Genomic DNA, 15,578 nt, shown 5'->3' with positions numbered 1-15,578 from the left:
ATACTGTAGGCTCTCTTTTGAGTTTTTCCATTGTATCTTTGGCTTTACAAAATACATTAACACAATTTAATAATAGATCTCTTGGAATATGGTTGTGTGGCCTACAGGAGTCTGTCTAAGCAAAGTCAAAAATAAGATGGGAAGAGTTATTCTACGGAAATCCTACTGTTCTCGAGCTACTGCTGGGTTTCTTTTTTAGTTGTTTGGAAAGAAATAAAACCAAGCATTCTTCTGCATTTAAATAGTTACAAAAAACCAGAAGTTCTTAGTGATGAATTGTATTAGAACTTCTTTTTTGTGTAACCCTATATTCTATAAGCATGGTTCTCATTTCAGTGGTAACCAGAATCGCCTTCAGGGCTTGTTAAAACAGAGTGCTGGGTCCTGCCTCCAGAGTTTCTGATTCAGCAGGTGTTGGATGAGGCCTGAGCATTTGTATTTCTAAGTTCCCAGGTAATGTTGCCGTTGCTAGTCCAGGGACCACACGTGAAGAAACATCGATCGGAAATAATAATGGTTAACTTTTATTTGGCACTTTCTATGTTCCAACTGTGTTCTGAATACCTTATTTACCTTAGCTCATTGAATCCTCATGACAACCTTAAGACTCTCCAATGGTCTAGGACGTCTCCCTTTCTGTATCAGAAAGAGAAATTTGATTCTGAATCACAAGAGAATCTTACACATGGAGAAGGCACCAACTTAAATCTGTGTAGCAAACTTATCCTTGTTTACTGTGCTAATAACCTCCTGTGACTGACCTTTTCTCACCTTCCCTTCTTTGGCCTTTAGGTGAAGATGGTATTTGAGTCAGAATTCTAAGCCACCCTGGAGAGTTACTCATTTTCCCCTGTGTATCTACCATGTGTATTTGAGGTATACGTGTTAATAAACCTGTTTGGTTTTCTCTTATGAATCTGTTTTTATATTACAGGAGTCTCAGCTAGAACTCAGAAGAGTAGAGGGAAAATTTTTTTTTCTCCTCTACAACATCATAACAAATGAAACTGAGACTTGAGAAAGTAGAGTAACTCAAGTTCACTCAGCCAATAAGCAATGGGTGAGGACTAAATCCAGAATTATACATGCTAGTGAATTGTACTGATTTTCCTGTTGGTGAATTCCTATATCCCAAGTATGCCACGCATCCAGAAACTTTGGGACCCTAAAAACATTTTGTTGTTGTGTTTTGTGACTAATATTTCCTTGTTCTAAGATGAACGTTTTTCTTTGTAAAAATACTCAAATTTTTAGGTAGAGACTTACTTCCTCCCCAGTGGACATTTCTGACTAGAGAGAAATTGCCAAACTTGTTGACTCACAACAAAAATAAAGAGCATCTGCTATTTAGCTTATGGCTTTTAGTTTGGGGAGGTGGTAGGAGGAAGACTAGATTGCCACCACTATAGATCATTTCATTTTTATTTTATTCAATGTCGTTTACAGTACTGTATATAGAGGTGGTCTTGAGAGCTTTATGGAGATTATTTTTTCAGTAGTACAGATGGTTCTGCTAAATATTTAAGGCGTCTTGGCGAACAAGAATATGATGCTGACTCAGGGGAACTTGGTCATGTAACTCACTTTGTTTCAAGTGCTTTGACCTATGAACATTTAAAATGGACACATATTTTATTGGCTTATTAACTCATTGCTGGAGCCACTGAAGGCCCAAGCTACAGCTTCATGCCTGACCACAAACCAAGGATTTTTTATTGCTTATTTTACTGGCTCTTTGCCTGTTTTCCTTTCTCTATCCATAACCACGTATGTATAATGTCCAACAAACACTCTCTGTCTCTCTTTTTCTCTCTCACAAACACACACATACATTAACACATCATTTTTCATGGATTTGTTGGGTCAGAAAAAATTTTTATGTTCTGAAGCTAAGTATAAAACATTTCCTCTGACCACAGCAATGCCAAGTTCAGTTTTAAGCCTGTTATTTTGTTGGAATATAATGGGAGAAAGGGCCATCATCACTTGGTGATAAAGTTTCTTGTAATTATGAAGGAGAAAACATTGATGCCCAATATGCTTTTAATTTTAATGCCAGTATGTCAAAATTGAATACATTTCAAGTATTTACAATTCTTCTGCTGATAAGCTCTCATTGTAATCCTGAACATAACTGCAAAAAAGGAGCTATATACTGAAATTCGCCATGAAAATTACCTTAGAAATGAGCCAAGCTGAAACAAGAGTATACCCCCATGCTTCTGAAAGTTTACAAGATTTACTAAATATTTTTAATATGGAATGGTCTACAAGAGCCTCCTCTATTCACTAGCTCAATATCGTCACATTTCTACCCTCCATCTAAGGGGAGTTGATCATGGCTAGAAAACGTTTCTAAGTGCGGGGTTGCAATTTACCCCCACATTTATCCTGCATTTATTTATTACTTATTTATTTATTCCTGCAGTTATCACATATTCAGCAAAATATTACAAATTTTACTTATTTTTCTTCTTTTTTCTGTCTCTTTCCACAGGTCTACGAGCAGGGATTTTCATCTGTTTTGTTTACTACTATATCCTCAAAGCCTGTAACAGTGCCTGACACACACTAGGCATTACATAAGAACTTGGTGAGTTAAATAAGCACTTGTTGAGTGAATGGATAATAAACAAATCAGTGAATAGATTAACTGTGTTGGTTTACTATTCATCATCAGAACTGAAAAAGTTTAAAGAACCTCTATTTAGTTATGTTATGGGATAGAGATCTCTTCCATCTCAGAGACCTTCCTTTTGAGAGGAAAATAGGATATGTGTTTACATGTGCTCTGTCAAATACCTAATAAGTCAGACAGAGAAAGATAAATACTGTATGATATCACTGTATGTAGAATCTAAAAAAGCTGAACTCACAGAAACAAAGAGTAGAATGATGGTTACCAGGGGCTGAGGGTGTTGGTCAAAGGGTACAAACTTGCAGTTGGAAGATGAATAAATTCTGGGGAGCTAATGCACAGCATTGTGACTATAAACACACAAACACACAATGGAGCTACAGCATGAGGTACGGGAAGGGGAGTCAGAGAGCAAGCATGGATGGGTTGGGTTGGTGTCAGGTAATGAAATAACTTTAACATCAGACCACTGATTTGGGATTTCATTGTGTGGTCACTTAAGGAGGTTTTAAGCAATCAAAATGATGATTTAGGAAGATTAATCTGGTGCAATTGTGAAAAGTAAAATGAGAGGAAGGCTTCAAGCTTGGCTTGATTTAAGGTTCAAATAATATCACCAAGATACATCTCTCATTTGTTTATTGTTGTTTCCATTACTCTAGGAAATGGATGCAAAAGATATTGCTGGTGATTTACGTCAAAGAGTGTTCTGCCTATGTTTTCCTCTAGGAGTTTTATAGTGTCTGGCCTTACATTTAGGTTTTTAATCCATTTTGAGTTTATTTTTGTGTACGGTGTTAGAGAATGTTCTAACTTCATTCTTTTACATGTAGCTGTCCAGTTTTCCCAGCACCACTTATTGAAGAGACTGCCTTTTCTCCATTGTATATTTTTGCCTGCTTTGTTGTAGATTAATTGACCATAGGTACATGGGTTTATTTCTGGGATTTCTATCCTGTTCCATTGATCTATATTTTTTGTGTGTGCCAGTACCATGCTGTTTTAATTACTGTAGCTTTGTAGTATAGTCTGAAGTCAGGGAGCCTGATTCCTCCAACTCCATTTTTCTTTCTCCAGGTTGCTTTGGCTATTCAGGGTCTTTTGTGTTTCCATACAACTTAAAAATTTTTTTGTTTTAGTTCTATGAAAAATTCCATTGGTAATTTGATAGGGATTGCATTGAATCTGTAGATTGCCTTGGGTAGTACAGTCATTTTAGCAATATTGATTCTTCCAATCCAAGAACATGATGTATTTTTCCATTTGAGTCACCTTCAGTTTCTTTCACCAGCATCTTCTAGTTTTCAGAGTACAGGTCTTTTGCCTCCTTAGGTAGGTTTATTCCTAGGTATTTTATTCTTTTTGATGCAATGGTAGATGGGATTGCTACCTTAATTTCTCTTTCTGATCTTTTGTTGTTAGTGTATAGAAATGCAAGAGATTTCTGTGCATTAATTTTGTATCTTGCAACTATACCAGATTCATTGATGAGCTCTAGTAGTTTTCTGTTGGCATCTTTAGGATTATCTATGTATAGTATCCTGTTTTCTGCAAACAGTGACAGTTTTACTTTTTCTTTTCCAATTTGGATTCCTTTTATTTCTTCTTCTTCTCTGGTTGCTGTGGCTAGGACTTCCAAAACTATGTTGAATAAAAGTGGTGAGAGTGGACATTCTTGTCTTGTTCCTGATCTTAGAGGAAATGCTTTCAGCTTTTCACTGTTGAGTATGATGTTAGCTGTGGGTTTGTCATATATGGTGCTTATTATGTTGAGGTATGTTCCCTCTATGCCAACTTTCTGGAGTTTTTATCATAAATGGATGTAGAATTTTGTCAGAAGCTTTCTGCATCTGTTGAGGTGATCATATGGTTTTTATTCTTCAATTTGTTAATGTGGTGTATCACACTGATTTGCAGATACTGAAAAACCTTGCACCCCTGGGATACATCCCACTTGATCATGGTATATGATCGTTTAAGCTTAAAAGCTTTTGCATAGCAAAGGAAACCATAAACAAAAGAAAAAGACAACCTACAGAATGGGAGAAAATGTTTGCAGTGATGTGACTGACAAGGAATTAATTTCCAAAATATACAAACAGCTCATGCAGCTCAATATCAAAAAAAAAACAAACAACCCAGATAAAAAATGGGCAGAATATCTAAGTAGACATTTCTCCAAAGAAGACATACAGATGGCCAGCATCACTAATTATTAGAGGAATGCAAATCAAAACTACAATGAGGTATCACCTCACACTGGTCAAAATGGCCATCATCCAAAATAAGTGCTGGAGAGGGTGTGGAGAGAAAAGAACCCCCCTATACTATTGGTGGAAATGTAAATTGGTACAGACCCTATGGAGAATAGTATGGAGGCTGCTTAAAAACATAAAAATAGAGTTACCATATGATCCAGGGATCCCAATCCTGGGCATATAACCAGAGGAAACTTTAATTCGAAAAGATATGTGCACCCCAGTGTTCATTGCAGCACAATTTACAATAGCCAAGACATGGATGCAACCTAAATGTCCATCGACTGATGAATGGATAAAGGTGTGTACATATATACAATGGAATATTACTCAGCCATAAAAAAGAATGAAATAATGCCACTTACAGCAACATGGATGGACCTAGAGATTAGCATACCAAGTGAAGTAAGCCAGACAGAGAAAGACAAATATCATATGATTTTGCTTATATGTGGAATCTAAAAGAATTATACAAATGAACTTATTTACAAAATAGAAATAGACTCACAGACATAGAAAACAAACTTATGGTTACCAAAGGGGAAAGGGTGTGGGGGAGGGATAAATTAGGAGTTTGGGATTAACAAATATACACTACCATATATAAAATAGATAACCAACAAGGCCCTACTGTATAGCACAGGGAACTATACTCAATATTTTGTAATAACCTATATGGGAAAATAATATGAAAAAGAATAGATATACATATATGTATAACTGAATCACTTTGCTGTATACCTGCTGTATAACTGAATCACTTTGCTGTATACTAACACAACATTGTAAATCAGTATACTTCAATTAAAAAAAAAAAAAAAAAGAAGAATATGTGGTGCTTTGGAAGCCAGAAGAAGTAAATCAAGATGGAAGGAATAATGGCAAGAACTTTTGATGCAAAGAAGTTAAGGTTGATGAAGTTTTAGGAAAAGGCTATCAGATTTGGTGATTAGGATATTCTGGCAGTTTTAGTTAAGGGCTGAAAGTCACGGGAAGCTGAGCAAGCAGTTAGGCCCCTGTTATCTGATATAATGACATTGTAGGGATTCAGTAATCAGGGTATTTAAATTCTTTCTACCAATGTTTAGTAGCTTGAGGACATGAACAGAGAAGGTAGCAGGCAGGAGACAGATGGGGGCATGTCTGGTAGTTGGGATTTAAGGTTTGAATGGGAGAAATGGGTTTAAGGATTGAAGTTTGTTAGAAAAGACAGCATTGAAATATCTGACTATGGGATTTTGCTTCAGAAAGGAGACAAATGAAGTGAGAAGGCCAGAAGAGGATTTAGGAGACTTTTCAAACTGTGTTCTCTATTTCACCTTGGACCAGTGGGTTCAAGATAAGGCCAACCTGTGCTGATCTCAATACCTTCCTCCACTAAACATCACAGAAACTTTGCTTTGATCAGTTTCGGTTATTAGGGCTCTATGCTGGGTTTCTTTTCTGTTTGTCCGCCAGGTCTACTTTCCACCCTCTACATTCTGCTCTGTGACCTGGTAGGCTGATGAATAAGGACCATATCCATGGGTTATCTTGCTCTCCTGCTTCTGTTTGGATTTAGCCATTGGGGAACACTGGTCTGAGACTGGAGAAAGGGAGAATGTGAGGGAGGTATTCATTCTTCTGGCTCCCTTCCTATAAGGTCGTTTTGGTCCTCTCCCCTTCAGGCCTAGAGACGGTATGCCCAGCTTTCTTAGCCCTTCGTGATTTCTCTATACTCTGACACACATTTGAAATTGCCTATATAAATTATTCTGCATATGCTTTACTTTCTCAAATTACCCAAGTTGAAAGTTCCATCTGGACCCTGTCTGACACAATTTTTATGTAAGATTTCATTATAAAAAGTTGTCATCACTAAAAAAATGTTTGAAATCAGTAGACTAGTACAGGAGTTGGCAAATTTTTTTCCTAAAGAGCCAGATAGTAAATATTTTTGGTTTTATGGGTTATACAATACCTGTCACCATTCCTTGATTCTGCTCTTTTAGTGAGAAAGCAACATAGACAATAAGTAAGTGAATGAATATGCCTGTGTTTCAATAAAACTTTACTTACAAAGATAGGCAGTGGGTTTTATTTTTGGCCTATGGGCTGTAATTTACTAATCCCTGATATAGGACAAGCAGCCTTCTGTTGGATGCATGAGACTGATTCTGAATCTGAGAAGATTTTACCCCTTAGGGGATATTTGGCAATGTCTGTAGACATTTTTGATTAGCACAACTGTAGGAGGGGTATGCTTGGGGAATGTGCCATGAGCTAGTTCTTTTGTTGTTTTTGGTACACGGGCCTCTCGCTGTTGTGCCCTCTCCCGTTGCGGAGCACAGGCTCCACACGCGCAGGCTCAGCAGCCATGGCTTACGGGCCCAGCTGCTCCGCGGCATGTGGGATCCTCCCGGACCAGGGCACAAACCTGTGTCCCCTGCATCGGCAGGCAGACTCTCAACCAGTGCGCCACCAGGGAAACCCGAGCTAGTTCTTTTGATTATAATCTTCTGGGGCTCTGTGTTTAAGACTGGCTACCTTAACATTTCAGATGGGGAAGGAGAGGAATTGATAACTCCAACATGGGTTATTGTACTATGAGTTTTAAATGAACCTATATATCATCCTAAAACTATTGAACCAGAGCAAAACGGTGACATTTGTATTCCCTGAACTGAACTGATATTTCTTTCGACTAATGTCTTCGTTAACTGACAGGGGACCATATCTCACTCCCCACACACCCCACCACTATATCATTAATTGGTGGACAAGTTGAAGAGCAAGGACACACAGAGATCTGTGTCTGGATGACATCATAATTTTGATCAACTAAACAGTCTGGCAGTAGCTTTGAAGAGATGCTTAACTTTTGGAAATCACTTCTGTATTGCAACCAAAGCTATTAAGTTTAAAGGTCCATAAAGATGAGATAAACAGTCATAAAGACGTTTTGAAATTCATACACAGTGTGTTAAATGGATTTAATCACTGTCATTTAAATATGGTGATGTTTTAGCAATGTCCATACACTGGCAAAAATCAGATCATTGACTGCTTAATGGAGGACAAAAATTTGGAGAAGAGTGGATGAGATGTTACTTATGTATGACTTCTGAGTCATTTTTACAGGGTTTTCAAGGAAATAACTTGACTCTAGTGTACTACAGTGGAAAACAGCTCTATACCTGGGTCCATTCTTTTTAAAATTAATTTTAGAGTTCTTTTTTTCTATTGGTTGCTTTTATCATAGTCTAACTTATAGATTGACAATCCTTAAAAGGTCATTTTAGAATAATTCTGACCCTGAATACCAGGGAAAGAAATACAATTGAAACATGAAACCAAATTTAGCCAATGTATCAAATACACAATATAATCTTAATCCTAGCTAGTATTGATTATTTCCTATGTGTCAGACAATATACTAAACAGTTTTCCTGGATTTACTATTTTAATTCTCCTGGTAAACTAGAGGTATGTGCAGTTATTGTCACCCTCATTTACTAGATGAAGAGAACTGGGGCATGAAGAGATTACATAATTGGTTCAAAATCACAAAGTAGCACTGTTGGAATTTGCACCCAGGCAATTTAATTTCACAGCCTACACTTAACCACTCTCTTACACTGCTTTCATTTTCTGTATTTTTGTGGTGAATATGATAAGATAATTTTGAAGGCATTATGGTATGTTTGATCTTAATAACCCTGGTAATAAAGCTATGTATAATACAAGTAAGCTGTGTGGTCTTGGGGAAATCACATAACTTGCATCAGTAAAGTAAGGGGGTAATACTGAGTGATTTCTAAAATGGCTTTTCTAATCCAACATGGTATTTCCAAGATAGTGTTTAATATTTTTTAACCATATCCTTCAATCAAATGGTCATCCTTCAGCATTAAAATATTTGGAGGGCTTCCCTGGTGGCGCAGTGGTTGAGAGTCTGCCTGCCGATGCAGGGGACACGGGTTCATGCCCCGGTCTGGGAAGATCCCACATGCCGCAGAGCGACTAGGCCCGTGAGCCATGGCCGCTGAGGCTGCGTGTCCGGAGCCTGTGCTCCGCGGTGGGAGAGGCCACAACAGTGAGAGGCCCGCATACCGCAAAAAAAAAAAAAAAAAAATTTGGAATAGACGCTTTCCAAATTTGCTGAAAAATTTCCCAGTCTCTCTTTGACCCCATTGGTTGATGCTTAGATGTAATAAGAAACTCCACAGCCAAAAAAGGAAGAATATTGTTTAAGTCTTTACTCTGTCATAAAAGAGATGTTTTGCCAATATAGAAAATTCACAGAATTTTACATCTGTAAAGCCATGATCTAATCTGGCCCTCTTACATTGCAAATGAGGAAGATGAAATCCAGAGAGGTTCAGGGACATGTCCAAATTCACAAAGTTACTTCATAGTAGAGCTGGGCTACAATTATCTGGATTCAGATCCCAGGTCTCTTTCAGTGAATCACAACCACTTCTATTTTAATTTCCCCAAGTCATAAAAAACCACTGGCCTGTTTTAGTCTGGGTTGTTTAGTGGAACAGAAAGATCTGGGTTTGAATCTCAGCTTTATTGCATACTAGATGTGAAACGTTGGGGAAAGTTAAAATGTAAATATGTATGTGTGTGTGTATATATATATATATATATATATATATATATATATATATATACACACATATATAATGTCCGGGGTTCATATAAAGTCATCCCGTGTCATCTTTGGAGGATTGGTTCCTGGATACCACCCCGCATCCCCAAAGGATAGCTGTTGAATATAGTGTATTAATGTAAGTCTGTTTGTTTTGAGTTTGTGAAGTCTTGTTATTATATAAGAATTATCATTATAAGTAGTTTATATCTCATTTTGTATTACACATTTAAATTAAGCAAAATTAAGTAAAAAAATTAGAGAGATAGAGAATTTTTTCAAGAACTATTCATACATTTTCTTCTAGGCATGAAAATGCTTAATGGTCCAGTATGATGACTCTTTTTAAGTGTTAGAGATTTTCTTAGACCCTCACATGATGGCGGCTGCATGATTCAAATACGTTATCTGAGACAATACCAAATGTTAAAAGACCACTGTGAATTTCAAAGCTTCCAAAATAATTTCATTCATCACACAGGCATTTACATGCGTTTTACAAAATGACAGCACATGAAAAGGCTCTCCACTGCAGCATGACTTGTAAGAGCAAGAGTGGAAACAACTCAAATGACCACCAATAGAGACTATGAACTCGTGATGTTATATCCATATAATGAAATATTATGCAGCTGAGAGAGGGCATGAGGACTATTTCTATACACAGCCAGAGGTAATCTTGAGGATAAACTGTTAAGTGAAAAAGCAAGATAGAGGAAACATGACTCGTAAACTACCATTTATCTAAGAAGAATATGTGAGTATGGGTATGTGTTTGTACACATACATATGAACATATGAATATAAATATATATATGTAAGGTGATGGTTAATTTTGTGTCATCTTGGCTAGGCTATGGTGCCCAGTTGTTTGGTCAAACTGGTCTAAATGTTGTTGTGGAGGTATTTTTTATGTGTGAGTAACATTTAAGTCAATAGACTTTGAGTAAAGTAGATTACCCTTCTAATGTGGGTGGACCTCATTCCATCAGTTGAAGGCCTTAAAAGAAAAGACTGAGGGTTCCCAAAGAAGAAAGAATTTGACCTCAAGACTGCAAAATCAACTCTTAACCTGAATTTCCAGCTTGGTGACTTTCCCTGCAAAGTTTAGACTTGTCACTCTCCACAATTTTGTGAGCCAATTCCTTAAAATCTCTCTCTCTCTCACGTTATATATATATATGAATGGAGATGAAAATGATGAAAAGGATGGGGATAGAACAAGTGAGTCTCTTCTGGGTATAGCTTGCTAGTACATAAGACTTTGGAACCAAGTTAATATTTTCTATAATTAAAAAAAGGCAAAGTAAAACAGAACAATTTCTTAAAAGAAAGTAAAAATAAACATATTAACTATGAATCAAGTTGGTGGCAAAACTACACAAGATAAATGATTTCAATTGATTTTAAATCATTGTTAAATCATCTCCAGTGAGATTAAAAACAAAGGTAGGAATTGAGGTGTCCAGGGCAGCACTTCTGCACAGGGCTGCACACCAAATTGTCATGTTGCTCACAGCAGTTCTTCACTGGGAACACTAATCCCATGTGTTAGGTGCAAGGCTTCTGCACACAGCCCCACTACAGGCAAACAAAACTAGACTAAGCCCTAAAGAAAGCTGTGTGGCTGACAGGGTCTTGGTGCTCCGGCTGGGTGTCAGGCCTGTGCCTCTGATGTGGGAGAGCCGAGTTCAGGACATTGGTCCACCAGACACCTCCCTGCTCACATAATATCAAACGGCAAAAGGTCTCCCAGAGATCTCCATCTCAACACTAAGACCAGGCTCCACTCAATGACCAGCAAGCTACAGTGCTGGACACCCTATGCCAAACAACTAGCAAGACAGGAACACAACCACACCCATTAGCAGACAGGCTGCCTAAAATCATAATAAGGTCACAGACACCCCAAAACATACCACCGGACGCAGTCACCAGTCCCCTCTACCAGGAAGCCTACACGACCCACTGAACCAACCTTAGCCATAGGGGGCAGACACCAAAACCAACGGAAACTACAAACCTGCAGCCTGTGAAAAGGAGGCCCCAACCACAGTAAGTTAAGCAAAATGAGAAGACAGAGAAACACATAGCAGATGAAGGAGCAAGGTAAAAACCCACCAGACCAAACAAATGAAGAGGAAATAGGCAGTCTACCTGAAAAAGAATTCAGAGTAATGACAGTAAAGATGACCCAAAATCTTGGAAATAGAATGGAGAAAATACAAGAAACGTTTGACAAGGACCTAGAAGAACTAAAGAGCAAACAATGATGAACAACACAATAAATGAAATTTAAAATTCTCTAGAAGGAATCAATAGCAGAATAACTGAGGCAGAAGAAGGGATAAGTGACCTGGAAGATAAAATATTGGAAATAACTACTGCAGAGCAGAATAAAGAAAAAAGAATGAAAAGAATTGAAGACAGTCTCAGAGACCTCTGGGACAACATTAAACACACCAACATTCGAATTATAGGGGTTCCAGAAGAAGAAGAGAAAAAGAAAGGGACTGAGAAAATATTTGAAGAGATTATAGGTGAAAACTTCCCTAATATGGGAAAGGAAATAGTCAATCAAGTCCAGGAAGCTCAGAGAGTCCTATACAGGATAAATCCAAGGAGAAACACGCCAAGACACATACTAAGCAAAAAGTCAAAAATTAAATGCAAGGAAAAAAATATTAAAAGCAGCAAGGGAAAAACAACAAATAACATGCAAGGGAATCCCCATATGGTTAACTGCTGATCTATCAGCAGAAACTCTGTAAGCCAGAAGGTAGTGGCAGGACATACTTAAAGTGATGAAAGGGAAAAACCTACAAGCAAGATTACTCTACCCAGCAAGGATCCTATTCAGATTTGACAGAAGCATTAAAACCTATACAGACAAGCAAAAATTAAGAGAATTCAGCACCACCAAACCAGCTTTACAACAAATGCTAAAGGAACTTCTCTAGGCAGGAAACACAAGAAAAGGAAAAGACCTATAATAACAAACCCAAAACAATTAAGAAAATGGTAGTAGGAACATACATATCGATAATTACCTTAAATGTAATTGGATTAAATGCTCCAACCAAAAGACATAGACTGGCTGAATGGATACAAAAACAAGACCCATATATATGCTGTCAACAAGAGACCCACATCAGACCTAGGGACATATACAGACTGAAAGTGAGGGGATGGAAAAACATATTCTATGCAAATGGAAATCAGAAGAAAGCTGGAATAGCAATTCTCATATCAGACAAAATAGACTTTAAAGTAAAGACTGTTACAAGAGGCAAAGAAGGACACTACATAATGATCAACGATTCAACCCAAGAAGAAGATATAACAATTGTAAATATTTATGCACCCAACATAGGAGCACCTGAATACATAAGGCAAATGCTAACAGCCATGAGAGGGGAAATCAACAGTAACACAATCATAGTAGGGGACTTTAACACCCCACTTTCACCAATGGACAGATCATCCAAAATGAAAATAAATCAGGAAGCACAAGCTTTAAATGATACATTACACAAGATGGACTTAATTGATATTTTTAGGACATTCCATCCAAAAACAACAGATTACACTTTCTTGTCAACTGCTCATGGAACATTCTTCAGGATAGATCATATCTTGGGTCACAAATCAAGCCTTGGTAAATTTAAGAAAATTGAAATCGTATCAAGTATCTTTTCTGACCACAATCCTATGAGACTAGATATCAATTACAGGAAAAACTCTGTAAAAAATACAAAAACATGGAGACTAATATACTACTAAATAACCAGGAGATCATTGAAGAAATCAAAGAGGAAATCAAAAAATACCTAGAAACAAATGACAATGAAAACACAATGACCAAAAACCTATGGGATGCAGCAAAAGCGGTTCTAAGAGGGAAGTTTATAGCAATACAATCCTACCTCAAGAAACAAGAAACATCTCAAATAAAGAACCTCACCTTACACCTAAAGCAATTAGAGTAAGAAGGACGAAAAAACCCCAAAGTTAGCAGAAGGAAAGAAATCATAAAGATCAGATCAGAAATAAATTAAAAAGAAATGAAGAAAACAATGGCAAAGATCAATAAAACTAAAAGCTGGTTCTTTGAGAAGATAAACAAAATTGATAAACCATTAGCCAGACTCATCAAGAAAAAAAGGGAGAAGACTCAAATCAACAGAATTAGAAATGAAAAAGCAGAAGTAACAACTGACACTGCAGACACTGCAGAAATACTGACACTGCAGAAATACAAAGGATCATGAGAGATAACTACAAGCAACTATATTCCAATAAAATGGACAGCCTGGAAGAAATGGACACATTCTTAGAAAAGCACAACCTTCCAAGACTGAACCAGGAAGAAATAGAAAATATAAACAGACCAATCACAAGCACTGAAATTGAAACTGGGTTTAAAAATCTTCCAACAAACAAAAGCCCAGGACCAGATGGCTTCAGAGGCAAATTCTATCAAACATTTAGAGCAGAGCTAACACCTATCCTTCTCAAACTCTTCCAAATATAGCAGAGGGAGGAGCACTCCCAAACCCATTCTATGAGGCCACCATCACCCTGATATCAAAACCAGACAAAAGTGTCACAAAGAAAGAAAACTACAGGCCAATATCACTGATGAACATAGATGCAAAAATTCTCAACAAAATACTAGTAAACAGAATCCAACAGTACATTAAAAGGATCATACACCATGATCAAGTGGGGTTTATCCCAGGAATGCAAGGATTCTTCAATATACTCAAATCAATCAATGTGATAAACCATATTAACAAATTGAAGGAGAAAAACCACATGATCATCTCAGTAGATGCAGAAAAAGCTTTCGACAAAATTCAACACCCATTTATGATAAAAATCCTCCAGAAAGTAGGCACAGAGGGAACTTACCTCAACATAATAAAGGCCGTATATGACAAACCCACAGCCAACATCATTCTCAATGGTGAAAAACTGAAACCATGTCCACTAAGATCAGGAACAAGGCAAGGTTACCCACTCTCACCACAATTATTCAACATAGTTTTGGAAGTTTTAGCCACAGCAACCAGAGAAGGCAAAGAAATAAAAGGAATCCAGATTGGAAAAGAAGTAAAGCTGTCACTGTTTGCAGATGACATGATACTACACATAAAGGATTCTAAAGATGCTACCAGAAAACTATTATGGCTAATCAATGAATTTGGTAAAGTAGCAGGATACAAAATTAATGCACAGAAATCTCTCGCATTCCTTTACACTAATGATGAAACATCTGAAAGAGAAATTAAGGAAACCCTCCCATTTAGCATTGCAACAAAAAGAATAAAATACCTAGGAATGAACCTACCTAAGGAGACAAAAGACCTGTATGCAGAAAACTATAAGACACTGATGAAGGAAATTAAAGATGATACAAACAGATGGAGAGATATACCATGTTCTTGGATTGGAAGAATCAACATTGTGAAAATGACTCTACTACCCAAAGCAATCTACAGATTCAATGCAATCCCTATCAAAATACCACTGGCATTTTTCACAGAGCTAGAACAAAAAATTTCACAATTTGTATGGAAACACAAGAGACCCCGAATAGCCAAAGCAATCTTGAGAAAGAAAAACGGAGTTGGAGCAATCAGCCTCCCTGACTTCATACTGTACTGCAAAGCTACAGTAATCAAGACAGCATGGTACTGGCACACAAAAAAATATATATAGATCAATGGAATAGGATAGAAGGCCCAGTGATAAACCCATGCATATATGGTCACCTTATTTTTGATAAAGGAGGCAAGAGTATACAATGGAGAAAAGACAGCATCTTCAATAAGTGGTGCTGGGAAAACTGGACAGCTGCATGTAAAAGATTGAAAGTAGAACGCTCCCTAACACCATGCACAAAAATAAACTCAAAATGGATTAAAGACCTAAAGGTAAGGCCAGACACTATAAAACTCTTAAAGGAAAACATAGGCAGAACATTCTGTGACATAAATCACAGCAAGATCCTTTTTGACCCACCTTCTAGAGAAATGGAAAT

General features: G+C 37.2%; 1 protein-coding gene across 1 annotated transcript in view; it reads left to right on the top strand.

The window, feature by feature from the left end:
• TMC1 (transmembrane channel like 1) overlaps positions 1–15,578 on the top strand; it is a 388,569-nt gene that overhangs the window by 199,221 nt on the left and 173,770 nt on the right. Inside the window, exon 4 of the mRNA XM_032634496.1 lies at positions 2,498–2,593. The gene's annotated coding sequence lies outside the window, so the exon portion shown is untranslated. The remainder of the gene's footprint in view (positions 1–2,497; positions 2,594–15,578) is intronic.

The sequence above is a fragment of the Phocoena sinus genome, chromosome 6 (genome assembly GCF_008692025.1).
Source record: "Phocoena sinus isolate mPhoSin1 chromosome 6, mPhoSin1.pri, whole genome shotgun sequence".
Lineage (NCBI taxonomy): Eukaryota > Metazoa > Chordata > Mammalia > Artiodactyla > Phocoenidae > Phocoena > Phocoena sinus.
This window is presented reverse-complemented; position numbering and strand designations above follow the sequence as displayed.